The sequence below is a fragment of the Conger conger genome, chromosome 15, assembly GCF_963514075.1.
Source record: "Conger conger chromosome 15, fConCon1.1, whole genome shotgun sequence".
NCBI classification, from domain to species: Eukaryota; Metazoa; Chordata; class Actinopteri; order Anguilliformes; family Congridae; genus Conger; species Conger conger.
Window position 1 is genome coordinate 39069578 of NC_083774.1, and position 16497 is coordinate 39086074.

At 51.6% G+C, this 16497-nt stretch overlaps 18 non-coding genes across 18 annotated transcripts; all 18 read left to right on the forward strand.

Moving 5' to 3' along the window:
- The first annotated feature begins 124 nt into the window (after positions 1 to 124).
- Positions 125 to 197, forward strand: trnaf-gaa (transfer RNA phenylalanine (anticodon GAA)). Its single transcript has one exon. It is a non-coding gene; the product is annotated as a tRNA-Phe (tRNA).
- A 786-nt stretch (positions 198 to 983) lies between these two features.
- Positions 984 to 1056, forward strand: trnaf-gaa (transfer RNA phenylalanine (anticodon GAA)). Its single transcript has one exon. It is a non-coding gene; the product is annotated as a tRNA-Phe (tRNA).
- Positions 1057 to 1841: 785 nt separating this feature from the next.
- On the forward strand, positions 1842 to 1914 carry trnaf-gaa (transfer RNA phenylalanine (anticodon GAA)). Its single transcript has one exon. It is a non-coding gene; the product is annotated as a tRNA-Phe (tRNA).
- A 786-nt stretch (positions 1915 to 2700) lies between these two features.
- trnaf-gaa (transfer RNA phenylalanine (anticodon GAA)) lies at positions 2701 to 2773 on the forward strand. The gene has a single exon. It is a non-coding gene; the product is annotated as a tRNA-Phe (tRNA).
- Positions 2774 to 3558: 785 nt separating this feature from the next.
- On the forward strand, positions 3559 to 3631 carry trnaf-gaa (transfer RNA phenylalanine (anticodon GAA)). Its single transcript has one exon. It is a non-coding gene; the product is annotated as a tRNA-Phe (tRNA).
- A 785-nt stretch (positions 3632 to 4416) lies between these two features.
- Positions 4417 to 4489, forward strand: trnaf-gaa (transfer RNA phenylalanine (anticodon GAA)). The gene has a single exon. It is a non-coding gene; the product is annotated as a tRNA-Phe (tRNA).
- Positions 4490 to 5274: 785 nt separating this feature from the next.
- On the forward strand, positions 5275 to 5347 carry trnaf-gaa (transfer RNA phenylalanine (anticodon GAA)). The gene has a single exon. It is a non-coding gene; the product is annotated as a tRNA-Phe (tRNA).
- Positions 5348 to 6133: 786 nt separating this feature from the next.
- On the forward strand, positions 6134 to 6206 carry trnaf-gaa (transfer RNA phenylalanine (anticodon GAA)). Its single transcript has one exon. It is a non-coding gene; the product is annotated as a tRNA-Phe (tRNA).
- Positions 6207 to 6991: 785 nt separating this feature from the next.
- Positions 6992 to 7064, forward strand: trnaf-gaa (transfer RNA phenylalanine (anticodon GAA)). Its single transcript has one exon. It is a non-coding gene; the product is annotated as a tRNA-Phe (tRNA).
- A 786-nt stretch (positions 7065 to 7850) lies between these two features.
- On the forward strand, positions 7851 to 7923 carry trnaf-gaa (transfer RNA phenylalanine (anticodon GAA)). Its single transcript has one exon. It is a non-coding gene; the product is annotated as a tRNA-Phe (tRNA).
- Positions 7924 to 8708: 785 nt separating this feature from the next.
- trnaf-gaa (transfer RNA phenylalanine (anticodon GAA)) lies at positions 8709 to 8781 on the forward strand. Its single transcript has one exon. It is a non-coding gene; the product is annotated as a tRNA-Phe (tRNA).
- A 785-nt stretch (positions 8782 to 9566) lies between these two features.
- trnaf-gaa (transfer RNA phenylalanine (anticodon GAA)) lies at positions 9567 to 9639 on the forward strand. Its single transcript has one exon. It is a non-coding gene; the product is annotated as a tRNA-Phe (tRNA).
- Positions 9640 to 10425: 786 nt separating this feature from the next.
- Positions 10426 to 10498, forward strand: trnaf-gaa (transfer RNA phenylalanine (anticodon GAA)). The gene has a single exon. It is a non-coding gene; the product is annotated as a tRNA-Phe (tRNA).
- Positions 10499 to 11283: 785 nt separating this feature from the next.
- Positions 11284 to 11356, forward strand: trnaf-gaa (transfer RNA phenylalanine (anticodon GAA)). Its single transcript has one exon. It is a non-coding gene; the product is annotated as a tRNA-Phe (tRNA).
- Positions 11357 to 12142: 786 nt separating this feature from the next.
- Positions 12143 to 12215, forward strand: trnaf-gaa (transfer RNA phenylalanine (anticodon GAA)). Its single transcript has one exon. It is a non-coding gene; the product is annotated as a tRNA-Phe (tRNA).
- Positions 12216 to 13001: 786 nt separating this feature from the next.
- trnaf-gaa (transfer RNA phenylalanine (anticodon GAA)) lies at positions 13002 to 13074 on the forward strand. The gene has a single exon. It is a non-coding gene; the product is annotated as a tRNA-Phe (tRNA).
- Positions 13075 to 13860: 786 nt separating this feature from the next.
- Positions 13861 to 13933, forward strand: trnaf-gaa (transfer RNA phenylalanine (anticodon GAA)). The gene has a single exon. It is a non-coding gene; the product is annotated as a tRNA-Phe (tRNA).
- Positions 13934 to 14718: 785 nt separating this feature from the next.
- trnaf-gaa (transfer RNA phenylalanine (anticodon GAA)) lies at positions 14719 to 14791 on the forward strand. Its single transcript has one exon. It is a non-coding gene; the product is annotated as a tRNA-Phe (tRNA).
- Positions 14792 to 16497: the final 1706 nt, after the last annotated feature.

Here is a 16497-nt window from a genome sequence, read left to right on the forward strand (position 1 = left end):
TGACAGAGTATCTTTCCTATCATCCATATCTTCGGCAGCACGTGGGCAACTCGGCCATTTTACGCATTGAACCTGCAGCATTGTTGTACCAGCGTCACTCTTCACCGACCGCCCCGCCGAGGGTGCCGAAATAGCTCAGTTGGGAGAGCGTTAGACTGAAGATCTAAAGGTCCCTGGTTCGATCCCGGGTTTCGGCACACTGTCCGCGCCCCCTTTTTTGTGAATTGTCCTGACCTCCCTACCTGAGCCTGCTGACCGCTCAACAGTCTGGTGGGTGATAAAACCCCTCTCGCATGACGCAATCAACTTCTGAGGATTTCTGCCATTTTTTTGATAAAGCACTGTGGCAAACAAGTTCCCCAGATTTCACCCTCTACAAAACCCGCCGTGCGGGAACATTGCTGCCAATGGTCATTTGTTCTTCATTTGCGTAGATTACTGACTGTGCAGGAGAAAAGTGAAAAGCCAACATCAAGAGCGCGCTGTTACCCTTTCGCCTCCCCGTGAGAGATGCGGGACAAGACTCCTTTTACCTGAAGTTTGCTTTGTTTTGTCTGTGGGAAGAACAAGAGGGCAAACTCCCCGTCGGGGAATCGAACCCCGGTCTCCCGCGTGACAGGCGGGGATACTGGCCACTATACTAACGAGGAGACGGTGCCGGCTGCCAGGGCGCCCCACAGCGCGCCGGATACATCGATGTCGCTCAGCGATCGTGCTGGGAGGAATTCCAATGGGCCAGAGTTACTACAAGCGAGCAGCAATGTGATACTTGAATTTAAAGACAACTCCAGTCACCTCTTGTTGAGGGATGGCGTTATTGGAGGAGAGAAAACTGCCAGAGATAAATTGCTGTGCTTTCTGACAGAGTATCTTTCCTATCATCCATATCTTCGGCAGCACGTGGGCTACTCGGCCATTTTACGCATTGAACCTGCAGCATTGTTGTACCAGCGTCACTCTTCACCGACCGCCCCGCCGAGGGTGCCGAAATAGCTCAGTTGGGAGAGCGTTAGACTGAAGATCTAAAGGTCCCTGGTTCGATCCCGGGTTTCGGCACACTGTCCGCGCCCCCTTTTTTGTGAATTGTCCTGACCTCCCTACCTGAGCCTGCTGACCGCTCAACAGTCTGGTGGGTGATAAAACCCCGCTCGCATGACGCAATCAACTTCTGAGGATTTCTGCCATTTTTTTGATAAAGCACTGTGGCAAACAAGTTCCCCAGATTTCACCCTCTACAAAACCCGCCGTGCGGGAACATTGCTGCCAATGGTCATTTGTTCTTCATTTGCGTAGATTACTGACTGTGCAGGAGAAAAGTGAAAAGCCAACATCAAGAGCGCGCTGTTACCCTTTCGCCTCCCCGTGAGAGATGCGGGACAAGACTCCTTTTACCTGAAGTTTGCTTTGTTTTGTCTGTGGGAAGAACAAGAGGGCAAACTCCCCGTCGGGGAATCGAACCCCGGTCTCCCGCGTGACAGGCTGGGATACTGGCCACTATACTAACGAGGAGACGGTGCCGGCTGCCAGGGCGCCCCACAGCGCGCCGGATACATCGATGTCGCTCAGCGATCGTGCTGGGAGGAATTCCAATGGGCCAGAGTTACTACAAGCGAGCAGCAATGTGATACTTGAATTTAAAGACAACTCCAGTCACCTCTTGTTGAGGGATGGCGTATTGGAGGAGAGAAAACTGCCAGAGATAAATTGCTGTGCTTTCTGACAGAGTATCTTTCCTATCATCCATATCTTCGGCAGCACGTGGGCAACTCGGCCATTTTACGCATTGAACCTGCAGCATTGTTGTACCAGCGTCACTCTTCACCGACCGCCCCGCCGAGGGTGCCGAAATAGCTCAGTTGGGAGAGCGTTAGACTGAAGATCTAAAGGTCCCTGGTTCGATCCCGGGTTTCGGCACACTGTCCGCGCCCCCTTTTTTGTGAATTGTCCTGACCTCCCTACCTGAGCCTGCTGACCGCTCAACAGTCTGGTGGGTGATAAAACCCCGCTCGCATGACGCAATCAACTTCTGAGGATTTCTGCCATTTTTTTGATAAAGCACTGTGGCAAACAAGTTCCCCAGATTTCACCCTCTACAAAACCCGCCGTGCGGGAACATTGCTGCCAATGGTCATTTGTTCTTCATTTGCGTAGATTACTGACTGTGCAGGAGAAAAGTGAAAAGCCAACATCAAGAGCGCGCTGTTACCCTTTCGCCTCCCCGTGAGAGATGCGGGACAAGACTCCTTTTACCTGAAGTTTGCTTTGTTTTGTCTGTGGGAAGAACAAGAGGGCAAACTCCCCGTCGGGGAATCGAACCCCGGTCTCCCGCGTGACAGGCGGGGATACTGGCCACTATACTAACGAGGAGACGGTGCCGGCTGCCAGAGCGCCCCACAGCGCGCCGGATACATCGATGTCGCTCAGCGATCGTGCTGGGAGGAATTCCAATGGGCCAGAGTTACTACAAGCGAGCAGCAATGTGATACTTGAATTTAAAGACAACTCCAGTCACCTCTTGTTGAGGGATGGCTGTATTGGAGGAGAGAAAACTGCCAGAGATAAATTGCTGTGCTTTCTGACAGAGTATCTTTCCTATCATCCATATCTTCGGCAGCACGTGGGCTACTCGGCCATTTTACGCATTGAACCTGCAGCATTGTTGTACCAGCGTCACTCTTCACCGACCGCCCCGCCGAGGGTGCCGAAATAGCTCAGTTGGGAGAGCGTTAGACTGAAGATCTAAAGGTCCCTGGTTCGATCCCGGGTTTCGGCACACTGTCCGCGCCCCCTTTTTTGTGAATTGTCCTGACCTCCCTACCTGAGCCTGCTGACCGCTCAACAGTCTGGTGGGTGATAAAACCCCGCTCGCATGACGCAATCAACTTCTGAGGATTTCTGCCATTTTTTTGATAAAGCACTGTGGCAAACAAGTTCCCCAGATTTCACCCTCTACAAAACCCGCCGTGCGGGAACATTGCTGCCAATGGTCATTTGTTCTTCATTTGCGTAGATTACTGACTGTGCAGGAGAAAAGTGAAAAGCCAACATCAAGAGCGCGCTGTTACCCTTTCGCCTCCCCGTGAGAGATGCGGGACAAGACTCCTTTTACCTGAAGTTTGCTTTGTTTTGTCTGTGGGAAGAACAAGAGGGCAAACTCCCCGTCGGGGAATCGAACCCCGGTCTCCCGCGTGACAGGCTGGGATACTGGCCACTATACTAACGAGGAGACGGTGCCGGCTGCCAGGGCGCCCCACAGCGCGCCGGATACATCGATGTCGCTCAGCGATCGTGCTGGGAGGAATTCCAATGGGCCAGAGTTACTACAAGCGAGCAGCAATGTGATACTTGAATTTAAAGACAACTCCAGTCACCTCTTGTTGAGGGATGGCGTATTGGAGGAGAGAAAACTGCCAGAGATAAATTGCTGTGCTTTCTGACAGAGTATCTTTCCTATCATCCATATCTTCGGCAGCACGTGGGCAACTCGGCCATTTTACGCATTGAACCTGCAGCATTGTTGTACCAGCGTCACTCTTCACCGACCGCCCCGCCGAGGGTGCCGAAATAGCTCAGTTGGGAGAGCGTTAGACTGAAGATCTAAAGGTCCCTGGTTCGATCCCGGGTTTCGGCACACTGTCCGCGCCCCCTTTTTTGTGAATTGTCCTGACCTCCCTACCTGAGCCTGCTGACCGCTCAACAGTCTGGTGGGTGATAAAACCCCGCTCGCATGACGCAATCAACTTCTGAGGATTTCTGCCATTTTTTTGATAAAGCACTGTGGCAAACAAGTTCCCCAGATTTCACCCTCTACAAAACCCGCCGTGCGGGAACATTGCTGCCAATGGTCATTTGTTCTTCATTTGCGTAGATTACTGACTGTGCAGGAGAAAAGTGAAAAGCCAACATCAAGAGCGCGCTGTTACCCTTTCGCCTCCCCGTGAGAGATGCGGGACAAGACTCCTTTTACCTGAAGTTTGCTTTGTTTTGTCTGTGGGAAGAACAAGAGGGCAAACTCCCCGTCGGGGAATCGAACCCCGGTCTCCCGCGTGACAGGCGGGGATACTGGCCACTATACTAACGAGGAGACGGTGCCGGCTGCCAGAGCGCCCCACAGCGCGCCGGATACATCGATGTCGCTCAGCGATCGTGCTGGGAGGAATTCCAATGGGCCAGAGTTACTACAAGCGAGCAGCAATGTGATACTTGAATTTAAAGACAACTCCAGTCACCTCTTGTTGAGGGATGGCGTATTGGAGGAGAGAAAACTGCCAGAGATAAATTGCTGTGCTTTCTGACAGAGTATCTTTCCTATCATCCATATCTTCGGCAGCACGTGGGCAACTCGGCCATTTTACGCATTGAACCTGCAGCATTGTTGTACCAGCGTCACTCTTCACCGACCGCCCCGCCGAGGGTGCCGAAATAGCTCAGTTGGGAGAGCGTTAGACTGAAGATCTAAAGGTCCCTGGTTCGATCCCGGGTTTCGGCACACTGTCCGCGCCCCCTTTTTTGTGAATTGTCCTGACCTCCCTACCTGAGCCTGCTGACCGCTCAACAGTCTGGTGGGTGATAAAACCCCTCTCGCATGACGCAATCAACTTCTGAGGATTTCTGCCATTTTTTTGATAAAGCACTGTGGCAAACAAGTTCCCCAGATTTCACCCTCTACAAAACCCGCCGTGCGGGAACATTGCTGCCAATGGTCATTTGTTCTTCATTTGCGTAGATTACTGACTGTGCAGGAGAAAAGTGAAAAGCCAACATCAAGAGCGCGCTGTTACCCTTTCGCCTCCCCGTGAGAGATGCGGGACAAGACTCCTTTTACCTGAAGTTTGCTTTGTTTTGTCTGTGGGAAGAACAAGAGGGCAAACTCCCCGTCGGGGAATCGAACCCCGGTCTCCCGCGTGACAGGCGGGGATACTGGCCACTATACTAACGAGGAGACGGTGCCGGCTGCCAGAGCGCCCCACAGCGCGCCGGATACATCGATGTCGCTCAGCGATCGTGCTGGGAGGAATTCCAATGGGCCAGAGTTACTACAAGCGAGCAGCAATGTGATACTTGAATTTAAAGACAACTCCAGTCACCTCTTGTTGAGGGATGGCGTATTGGAGGAGAGAAAACTGCCAGAGATAAATTGCTGTGCTTTCTGACAGAGTATCTTTCCTATCATCCATATCTTCGGCAGCACGTGGGCAACTCGGCCATTTTACGCATTGAACCTGCAGCATTGTTGTACCAGCGTCACTCTTCACCGACCGCCCCGCCGAGGGTGCCGAAATAGCTCAGTTGGGAGAGCGTTAGACTGAAGATCTAAAGGTCCCTGGTTCGATCCCGGGTTTCGGCACACTGTCCGCGCCCCCTTTTTTGTGAATTGTCCTGACCTCCCTACCTGAGCCTGCTGACCGCTCAACAGTCTGGTGGGTGATAAAACCCCTCTCGCATGACGCAATCAACTTCTGAGGATTTCTGCCATTTTTTTGATAAAGCACTGTGGCAAACAAGTTCCCCAGATTTCACCCTCTACAAAACCCGCCGTGCGGGAACATTGCTGCCAATGGTCATTTGTTCTTCATTTGCGTAGATTACTGACTGTGCAGGAGAAAAGTGAAAAGCCAACATCAAGAGCGCGCTGTTACCCTTTCGCCTCCCCGTGAGAGATGCGGGACAAGACTCCTTTTACCTGAAGTTTGCTTTGTTTTGTCTGTGGGAAGAACAAGAGGGCAAACTCCCCGTCGGGGAATCGAACCCCGGTCTCCCGCGTGACAGGCGGGGATACTGGCCACTATACTAACGAGGAGACGGTGCCGGCTGCCAGAGCGCCCCACAGCGCGCCGGATACATCGATGTCGCTCAGCGATCGTGCTGGGAGGAATTCCAATGGGCCAGAGTTACTACAAGCGAGCAGCAATGTGATACTTGAATTTAAAGACAACTCCAGTCACCTCTTGTTGAGGGATGGCTGTATTGGAGGAGAGAAAACTGCCAGAGATAAATTGCTGTGCTTTCTGACAGAGTATCTTTCCTATCATCCATATCTTCGGCAGCACGTGGGCAACTCGGCCATTTTACGCATTGAACCTGCAGCATTGTTGTACCAGCGTCACTCTTCACCGACCGCCCCGCCGAGGGTGCCGAAATAGCTCAGTTGGGAGAGCGTTAGACTGAAGATCTAAAGGTCCCTGGTTCGATCCCGGGTTTCGGCACACTGTCCGCGCCCCCTTTTTTGTGAATTGTCCTGACCTCCCTACCTGAGCCTGCTGACCGCTCAACAGTCTGGTGGGTGATAAAACCCCGCTCGCATGACGCAATCAACTTCTGAGGATTTCTGCCATTTTTTTGATAAAGCACTGTGGCAAACAAGTTCCCCAGATTTCACCCTCTACAAAACCCGCCGTGCGGGAACATTGCTGCCAATGGTCATTTGTTCTTCATTTGCGTAGATTACTGACTGTGCAGGAGAAAAGTGAAAAGCCAACATCAAGAGCGCGCTGTTACCCTTTCGCCTCCCCGTGAGAGATGCGGGACAAGACTCCTTTTACCTGAAGTTTGCTTTGTTTTGTCTGTGGGAAGAACAAGAGGGCAAACTCCCCGTCGGGGAATCGAACCCCGGTCTCCCGCGTGACAGGCGGGGATACTGGCCACTATACTAACGAGGAGACGGTGCCGGCTGCCAGGGCGCCCCACAGCGCGCCGGATACATCGATGTCGCTCAGCGATCGTGCTGGGAGGAATTCCAATGGGCCAGAGTTACTACAAGCGAGCAGCAATGTGATACTTGAATTTAAAGACAACTCCAGTCACCTCTTGTTGAGGGATGGCGTATTGGAGGAGAGAAAACTGCCAGAGATAAATTGCTGTGCTTTCTGACAGAGTATCTTTCCTATCATCCATATCTTCGGCAGCACGTGGGCAACTCGGCCATTTTACGCATTGAACCTGCAGCATTGTTGTACCAGCGTCACTCTTCACCGACCGCCCCGCCGAGGGTGCCGAAATAGCTCAGTTGGGAGAGCGTTAGACTGAAGATCTAAAGGTCCCTGGTTCGATCCCGGGTTTCGGCACACTGTCCGCGCCCCCTTTTTTGTGAATTGTCCTGACCTCCCTACCTGAGCCTGCTGACCGCTCAACAGTCTGGTGGGTGATAAAACCCCTCTCGCATGACGCAATCAACTTCTGAGGATTTCTGCCATTTTTTTGATAAAGCACTGTGGCAAACAAGTTCCCCAGATTTCACCCTCTACAAAACCCGCCGTGCGGGAACATTGCTGCCAATGGTCATTTGTTCTTCATTTGCGTAGATTACTGACTGTGCAGGAGAAAAGTGAAAAGCCAACATCAAGAGCGCGCTGTTACCCTTTCGCCTCCCCGTGAGAGATGCGGGACAAGACTCCTTTTACCTGAAGTTTGCTTTGTTTTGTCTGTGGGAAGAACAAGAGGGCAAACTCCCCGTCGGGGAATCGAACCCCGGTCTCCCGCGTGACAGGCTGGGATACTGGCCACTATACTAACGAGGAGACGGTGCCGGCTGCCAGGGCGCCCCACAGCGCGCCGGATACATCGATGTCGCTCAGCGATCGTGCTGGGAGGAATTCCAATGGGCCAGAGTTACTACAAGCGAGCAGCAATGTGATACTTGAATTTAAAGACAACTCCAGTCACCTCTTGTTGAGGGATGGCGTTATTGGAGGAGAGAAAACTGCCAGAGATAAATTGCTGTGCTTTCTGACAGAGTATCTTTCCTATCATCCATATCTTCGGCAGCACGTGGGCTACTCGGCCATTTTACGCATTGAACCTGCAGCATTGTTGTACCAGCGTCACTCTTCACCGACCGCCCCGCCGAGGGTGCCGAAATAGCTCAGTTGGGAGAGCGTTAGACTGAAGATCTAAAGGTCCCTGGTTCGATCCCGGGTTTCGGCACACTGTCCGCGCCCCCTTTTTTGTGAATTGTCCTGACCTCCCTACCTGAGCCTGCTGACCGCTCAACAGTCTGGTGGGTGATAAAACCCCGCTCGCATGACGCAATCAACTTCTGAGGATTTCTGCCATTTTTTTGATAAAGCACTGTGGCAAACAAGTTCCCCAGATTTCACCCTCTACAAAACCCGCCGTGCGGGAACATTGCTGCCAATGGTCATTTGTTCTTCATTTGCGTAGATTACTGACTGTGCAGGAGAAAAGTGAAAAGCCAACATCAAGAGCGCGCTGTTACCCTTTCGCCTCCCCGTGAGAGATGCGGGACAAGACTCCTTTTACCTGAAGTTTGCTTTGTTTTGTCTGTGGGAAGAACAAGAGGGCAAACTCCCCGTCGGGGAATCGAACCCCGGTCTCCCGCGTGACAGGCTGGGATACTGGCCACTATACTAACGAGGAGACGGTGCCGGCTGCCAGGGCGCCCCACAGCGCGCCGGATACATCGATGTCGCTCAGCGATCGTGCTGGGAGGAATTCCAATGGGCCAGAGTTACTACAAGCGAGCAGCAATGTGATACTTGAATTTAAAGACAACTCCAGTCACCTCTTGTTGAGGGATGGCGTATTGGAGGAGAGAAAACTGCCAGAGATAAATTGCTGTGCTTTCTGACAGAGTATCTTTCCTATCATCCATATCTTCGGCAGCACGTGGGCAACTCGGCCATTTTACGCATTGAACCTGCAGCATTGTTGTACCAGCGTCACTCTTCACCGACCGCCCCGCCGAGGGTGCCGAAATAGCTCAGTTGGGAGAGCGTTAGACTGAAGATCTAAAGGTCCCTGGTTCGATCCCGGGTTTCGGCACACTGTCCGCGCCCCCTTTTTTGTGAATTGTCCTGACCTCCCTACCTGAGCCTGCTGACCGCTCAACAGTCTGGTGGGTGATAAAACCCCGCTCGCATGACGCAATCAACTTCTGAGGATTTCTGCCATTTTTTTGATAAAGCACTGTGGCAAACAAGTTCCCCAGATTTCACCCTCTACAAAACCCGCCGTGCGGGAACATTGCTGCCAATGGTCATTTGTTCTTCATTTGCGTAGATTACTGACTGTGCAGGAGAAAAGTGAAAAGCCAACATCAAGAGCGCGCTGTTACCCTTTCGCCTCCCCGTGAGAGATGCGGGACAAGACTCCTTTTACCTGAAGTTTGCTTTGTTTTGTCTGTGGGAAGAACAAGAGGGCAAACTCCCCGTCGGGGAATCGAACCCCGGTCTCCCGCGTGACAGGCGGGGATACTGGCCACTATACTAACGAGGAGACGGTGCCGGCTGCCAGAGCGCCCCACAGCGCGCCGGATACATCGATGTCGCTCAGCGATCGTGCTGGGAGGAATTCCAATGGGCCAGAGTTACTACAAGCGAGCAGCAATGTGATACTTGAATTTAAAGACAACTCCAGTCACCTCTTGTTGAGGGATGGCGTATTGGAGGAGAGAAAACTGCCAGAGATAAATTGCTGTGCTTTCTGACAGAGTATCTTTCCTATCATCCATATCTTCGGCAGCACGTGGGCAACTCGGCCATTTTACGCATTGAACCTGCAGCATTGTTGTACCAGCGTCACTCTTCACCGACCGCCCCGCCGAGGGTGCCGAAATAGCTCAGTTGGGAGAGCGTTAGACTGAAGATCTAAAGGTCCCTGGTTCGATCCCGGGTTTCGGCACACTGTCCGCGCCCCCTTTTTTGTGAATTGTCCTGACCTCCCTACCTGAGCCTGCTGACCGCTCAACAGTCTGGTGGGTGATAAAACCCCTCTCGCATGACGCAATCAACTTCTGAGGATTTCTGCCATTTTTTTGATAAAGCACTGTGGCAAACAAGTTCCCCAGATTTCACCCTCTACAAAACCCGCCGTGCGGGAACATTGCTGCCAATGGTCATTTGTTCTTCATTTGCGTAGATTACTGACTGTGCAGGAGAAAAGTGAAAAGCCAACATCAAGAGCGCGCTGTTACCCTTTCGCCTCCCCGTGAGAGATGCGGGACAAGACTCCTTTTACCTGAAGTTTGCTTTGTTTTGTCTGTGGGAAGAACAAGAGGGCAAACTCCCCGTCGGGGAATCGAACCCCGGTCTCCCGCGTGACAGGCGGGGATACTGGCCACTATACTAACGAGGAGACGGTGCCGGCTGCCAGAGCGCCCCACAGCGCGCCGGATACATCGATGTCGCTCAGCGATCGTGCTGGGAGGAATTCCAATGGGCCAGAGTTACTACAAGCGAGCAGCAATGTGATACTTGAATTTAAAGACAACTCCAGTCACCTCTTGTTGAGGGATGGCTGTATTGGAGGAGAGAAAACTGCCAGAGATAAATTGCTGTGCTTTCTGACAGAGTATCTTTCCTATCATCCATATCTTCGGCAGCACGTGGGCAACTCGGCCATTTTACGCATTGAACCTGCAGCATTGTTGTACCAGCGTCACTCTTCACCGACCGCCCCGCCGAGGGTGCCGAAATAGCTCAGTTGGGAGAGCGTTAGACTGAAGATCTAAAGGTCCCTGGTTCGATCCCGGGTTTCGGCACACTGTCCGCGCCCCCTTTTTTGTGAATTGTCCTGACCTCCCTACCTGAGCCTGCTGACCGCTCAACAGTCTGGTGGGTGATAAAACCCCGCTCGCATGACGCAATCAACTTCTGAGGATTTCTGCCATTTTTTTGATAAAGCACTGTGGCAAACAAGTTCCCCAGATTTCACCCTCTACAAAACCCGCCGTGCGGGAACATTGCTGCCAATGGTCATTTGTTCTTCATTTGCGTAGATTACTGACTGTGCAGGAGAAAAGTGAAAAGCCAACATCAAGAGCGCGCTGTTACCCTTTCGCCTCCCCGTGAGAGATGCGGGACAAGACTCCTTTTACCTGAAGTTTGCTTTGTTTTGTCTGTGGGAAGAACAAGAGGGCAAACTCCCCGTCGGGGAATCGAACCCCGGTCTCCCGCGTGACAGGCGGGGATACTGGCCACTATACTAACGAGGAGACGGTGCCGGCTGCCAGGGCGCCCCACAGCGCGCCGGATACATCGATGTCGCTCAGCGATCGTGCTGGGAGGAATTCCAATGGGCCAGAGTTACTACAAGCGAGCAGCAATGTGATACTTGAATTTAAAGACAACTCCAGTCACCTCTTGTTGAGGGATGGCGTATTGGAGGAGAGAAAACTGCCAGAGATAAATTGCTGTGCTTTCTGACAGAGTATCTTTCCTATCATCCATATCTTCGGCAGCACGTGGGCAACTCGGCCATTTTACGCATTGAACCTGCAGCATTGTTGTACCAGCGTCACTCTTCACCGACCGCCCCGCCGAGGGTGCCGAAATAGCTCAGTTGGGAGAGCGTTAGACTGAAGATCTAAAGGTCCCTGGTTCGATCCCGGGTTTCGGCACACTGTCCGCGCCCCCTTTTTTGTGAATTGTCCTGACCTCCCTACCTGAGCCTGCTGACCGCTCAACAGTCTGGTGGGTGATAAAACCCCGCTCGCATGACGCAATCAACTTCTGAGGATTTCTGCCATTTTTTTGATAAAGCACTGTGGCAAACAAGTTCCCCAGATTTCACCCTCTACAAAACCCGCCGTGCGGGAACATTGCTGCCAATGGTCATTTGTTCTTCATTTGCGTAGATTACTGACTGTGCAGGAGAAAAGTGAAAAGCCAACATCAAGAGCGCGCTGTTACCCTTTCGCCTCCCCGTGAGAGATGCGGGACAAGACTCCTTTTACCTGAAGTTTGCTTTGTTTTGTCTGTGGGAAGAACAAGAGGGCAAACTCCCCGTCGGGGAATCGAACCCCGGTCTCCCGCGTGACAGGCGGGGATACTGGCCACTATACTAACGAGGAGACGGTGCCGGCTGCCAGAGCGCCCCACAGCGCGCCGGATACATCGATGTCGCTCAGCGATCGTGCTGGGAGGAATTCCAATGGGCCAGAGTTACTACAAGCGAGCAGCAATGTGATACTTGAATTTAAAGACAACTCCAGTCACCTCTTGTTGAGGGATGGCTGTATTGGAGGAGAGAAAACTGCCAGAGATAAATTGCTGTGCTTTCTGACAGAGTATCTTTCCTATCATCCATATCTTCGGCAGCACGTGGGCTACTCGGCCATTTTACGCATTGAACCTGCAGCATTGTTGTACCAGCGTCACTCTTCACCGACCGCCCCGCCGAGGGTGCCGAAATAGCTCAGTTGGGAGAGCGTTAGACTGAAGATCTAAAGGTCCCTGGTTCGATCCCGGGTTTCGGCACACTGTCCGCGCCCCCTTTTTTGTGAATTGTCCTGACCTCCCTACCTGAGCCTGCTGACCGCTCAACAGTCTGGTGGGTGATAAAACCCCGCTCGCATGACGCAATCAACTTCTGAGGATTTCTGCCATTTTTTTGATAAAGCACTGTGGCAAACAAGTTCCCCAGATTTCACCCTCTACAAAACCCGCCGTGCGGGAACATTGCTGCCAATGGTCATTTGTTCTTCATTTGCGTAGATTACTGACTGTGCAGGAGAAAAGTGAAAAGCCAACATCAAGAGCGCGCTGTTACCCTTTCGCCTCCCCGTGAGAGATGCGGGACAAGACTCCTTTTACCTGAAGTTTGCTTTGTTTTGTCTGTGGGAAGAACAAGAGGGCAAACTCCCCGTCGGGGAATCGAACCCCGGTCTCCCGCGTGACAGGCGGGGATACAGGCCACTATACTAACGAGGAGACGGTGCCGGCTGCCAGAGCGCCCCACAGCGCGCCGGATACATCGATGTCGCTCAGCGATCGTGCTGGGAGGAATTCCAATGGGCCAGAGTTACTACAAGCGAGCAGCAATGTGATACTTGAATTTAAAGACAACTCCAGTCACCTCTTGTTGAGGGATGGCGTTATTGGAGGAGAGAAAACTGCCAGAGATAAATTGCTGTGCTTTCTGACAGAGTATCTTTCCTATCATCCATATCTTCGGCAGCACGTGGGCTACTCGGCCATTTTACGCATTGAACCTGCAGCATTGTTGTACCAGCGTCACTCTTCACCGACCGCCCCGCCGAGGGTGCCGAAATAGCTCAGTTGGGAGAGCGTTAGACTGAAGATCTAAAGGTCCCTGGTTCGATCCCGGGTTTCGGCACACTGTCCGCGCCCCCTTTTTTGTGAATTGTCCTGACCTCCCTACCTGAGCCTGCTGACCGCTCAACAGTCTGGTGGGTGATAAAACCCCGCTCGCATGACGCAATCAACTTCTGAGGATTTCTGCCATTTTTTTGATAAAGCACTGTGGCAAACAAGTTCCCCAGATTTCACCCTCTACAAAACCCGCCGTGCGGGAACATTGCTGCCAATGGTCATTTGTTCTTCATTTGCGTAGATTACTGACTGTGCAGGAGAAAAGTGAAAAGCCAACATCAAGAGCGCGCTGTTACCCTTTCGCCTCCCCGTGAGAGATGCGGGACAAGACTCCTTTTACCTGAAGTTTGCTTTGTTTTGTCTGTGGGAAGAACAAGAGGGCAAACTCCCCGTCGGGGAATCGAACCCCGGTCTCCCGCGTGACAGGCGGGGATACTGGCCACTATACTAACGAGGAGACGGTGCCGGCTGCCAGAGCGCCCCACAGCGCGCCGGATACATCGATGTCGCTCAGCGATCGTGCTGGGAGGAATTCCAATGGGCCAGAGTTACTACAAGCGAGCAGCAATGTGATACTTGAATTTAAAGACAACTCCAGTCACCTCTTGTTGAGGGATGGCTGTATTGGAGGAGAGAAAACTGCCAGAGATAAATTGCTGTGCTTTCTGACAGAGTATCTTTCCTATCATCCATATCTTCGGCAGCACGTGGGCAACTCGGCCATTTTACGCATTGAACCTGCAGCATTGTTGTACCAGCGTCACTCTTCACCGACCGCCCCGCCGAGGGTGCCGAAATAGCTCAGTTGGGAGAGCGTTAGACTGAAGATCTAAAGGTCCCTGGTTCGATCCCGGGTTTCGGCACACTGTCCGCGCCCCCTTTTTTGTGAATTGTCCTGACCTCCCTACCTGAGCCTGCTGACCGCTCAACAGTCTGGTGGGTGATAAAACCCCGCTCGCATGACGCAATCAACTTCTGAGGATTTCTGCCATTTTTTTGATAAAGCACTGTGGCAAACAAGTTCCCCAGATTTCACCCTCTACAAAACCCGCCGTGCGGGAACATTGCTGCCAATGGTCATTTGTTCTTCATTTGCGTAGATTACTGACTGTGCAGGAGAAAAGTGAAAAGCCAACATCAAGAGCGCGCTGTTACCCTTTCGCCTCCCCGTGAGAGATGCGGGACAAGACTCCTTTTACCTGAAGTTTGCTTTGTTTTGTCTGTGGGAAGAACAAGAGGGCAAACTCCCCGTCGGGGAATCGAACCCCGGTCTCCCGCGTGACAGGCGGGGATACTGGCCACTATACTAACGAGGAGACGGTGCCGGCTGCCAGAGCGCCCCACAGCGCGCCGGATACATCGATGTCGCTCAGCGATCGTGCTGGGAGGAATTCCAATGGGCCAGAGTTACTACAAGCGAGCAGCAATGTGATACTTGAATTTAAAGACAACTCCAGTCACCTCTTGTTGAGGGATGGCGTATTGGAGGAGAGAAAACTGCCAGAGATAAATTGCTGTGCTTTCTGACAGAGTATCTTTCCTATCATCCATATCTTCGGCAGCACGTGGGCAACTCGGCCATTTTACGCATTGAACCTGCAGCATTGTTGTACCAGCGTCACTCTTCACCGACCGCCCCGCCGAGGGTGCCGAAATAGCTCAGTTGGGAGAGCGTTAGACTGAAGATCTAAAGGTCCCTGGTTCGATCCCGGGTTTCGGCACACTGTCCGCGCCCCCTTTTTTGTGAATTGTCCTGACCTCCCTACCTGAGCCTGCTGACCGCTCAACAGTCTGGTGGGTGATAAAACCCCGCTCGCATGACGCAATCAACTTCTGAGGATTTCTGCCATTTTTTTGATAAAGCACTGTGGCAAACAAGTTCCCCAGATTTCACCCTCTACAAAACCCGCCGTGCGGGAACATTGCTGCCAATGGTCATTTGTTCTTCATTTGCGTAGATTACTGACTGTGCAGGAGAAAAGTGAAAAGCCAACATCAAGAGCGCGCTACAAGCGAGCAGCAATGTGATACTTGAATTTCAAGACAACTCCAGACACCTCTTGTTGAGGGATGGCTGTATTGGAGGAGAGAAAACTGCCAGAGATAAATTGCTGTGCTTTCTGACAGAGTATCTTTCCTATCATCCATATCTTCGGCAGCACGTGGGCTACTCGGCCATTTTACGCATTGAACCTGCAGCATTGTTGTACCAGCGTCACTCTTCACCGACCGCCCCACCGAGGGTGCCGAAATTGCGGTACCCGGCAAGCGAAAGTCTGAAGAAGTCAGATCCAATGGCGATCCTGGGTCTATGTTTCGAGCGCCAACCGCATGCCGAGTCCTAGGTTTGCTTCCCCAATGAAATGACCAGGTCTAGGTTTTGCAGTCCAATCGCTGCGCGCTTTCAGACTTTCGCTCAAGCGTCCAATCACCGCACTCGGTCAGACTTTCGAAGAGGAGCGAAGCGGTGGGCACAAGCGCTGCTGACGGCACAGCCGTCGATCGATCGAGACGAACAGGTACGTTTTCATTAACACTAGTAAACTCTCTCGGCCGTCAGAATTCAAATACTTACGCCAACTTTGTTAAGCGGCATTAGCTTTAGGTAACCTAGACTGGTGCTAGTTTGGGAAGCTGGATGCTTTCAGCTAATACAGTGATTTTGAACCTTAACATGGTTAAAAATTTTGATGGTGGACAACCGAAAAATGTATTTCTGGAAACAACATGAAACAACATGAATATCATGATTACAATCTCAGTCTAATCTTAAATTAACGTGTTGTGGACAATAATTCTGCTTAGGTGGAATTTTAATGTGACGACAATTCCTGTTTTTGTGGCTTTTAAGGGCTCATTTTACCAGCGTTCCATCAATGTTAAATGCTGGACCCCAGGCTGAAAAACAGGCAGATTTCACTGACCATTCCATTCTTTACGTATATGGAGCTCGAAAATGGTGACGCAACAATAGCTTTTACTGGTTTACTTCGCGCGCTCATACATGACAGTTGATGGCGGTTCCAACTGTCAAAAGTGACTGTAGCCCTGTCAATATTTTCGCTGGATACTCGGTATGTCCCGCCTTATAAGTCCATTTACATAGCGACAGAACTCAAGGATCAGGCCGAATCACTGATAGAAACAAGAGAAATGAATGACGATTAGAAAATGTATAACTTTTAAAGATTTAAATAAATCCTATGGTGCGATTAGTGATTTTGAACCTTAACATGGTTAAAAATGTTGATGGCGGACAACCGAAAAATGTATTTCTGGAAACAACATGAATATCATGATTACAATCTCAGTCTAATCTTAAATTAACGTGTTGTGGACAATAATTCTGCTTAGGTGGAATTTTAACGTGACGAAAATTCCTGTTTTTGTGGCTTTTAAGGGCTCATTTTACCAGCGTTCCATCAAT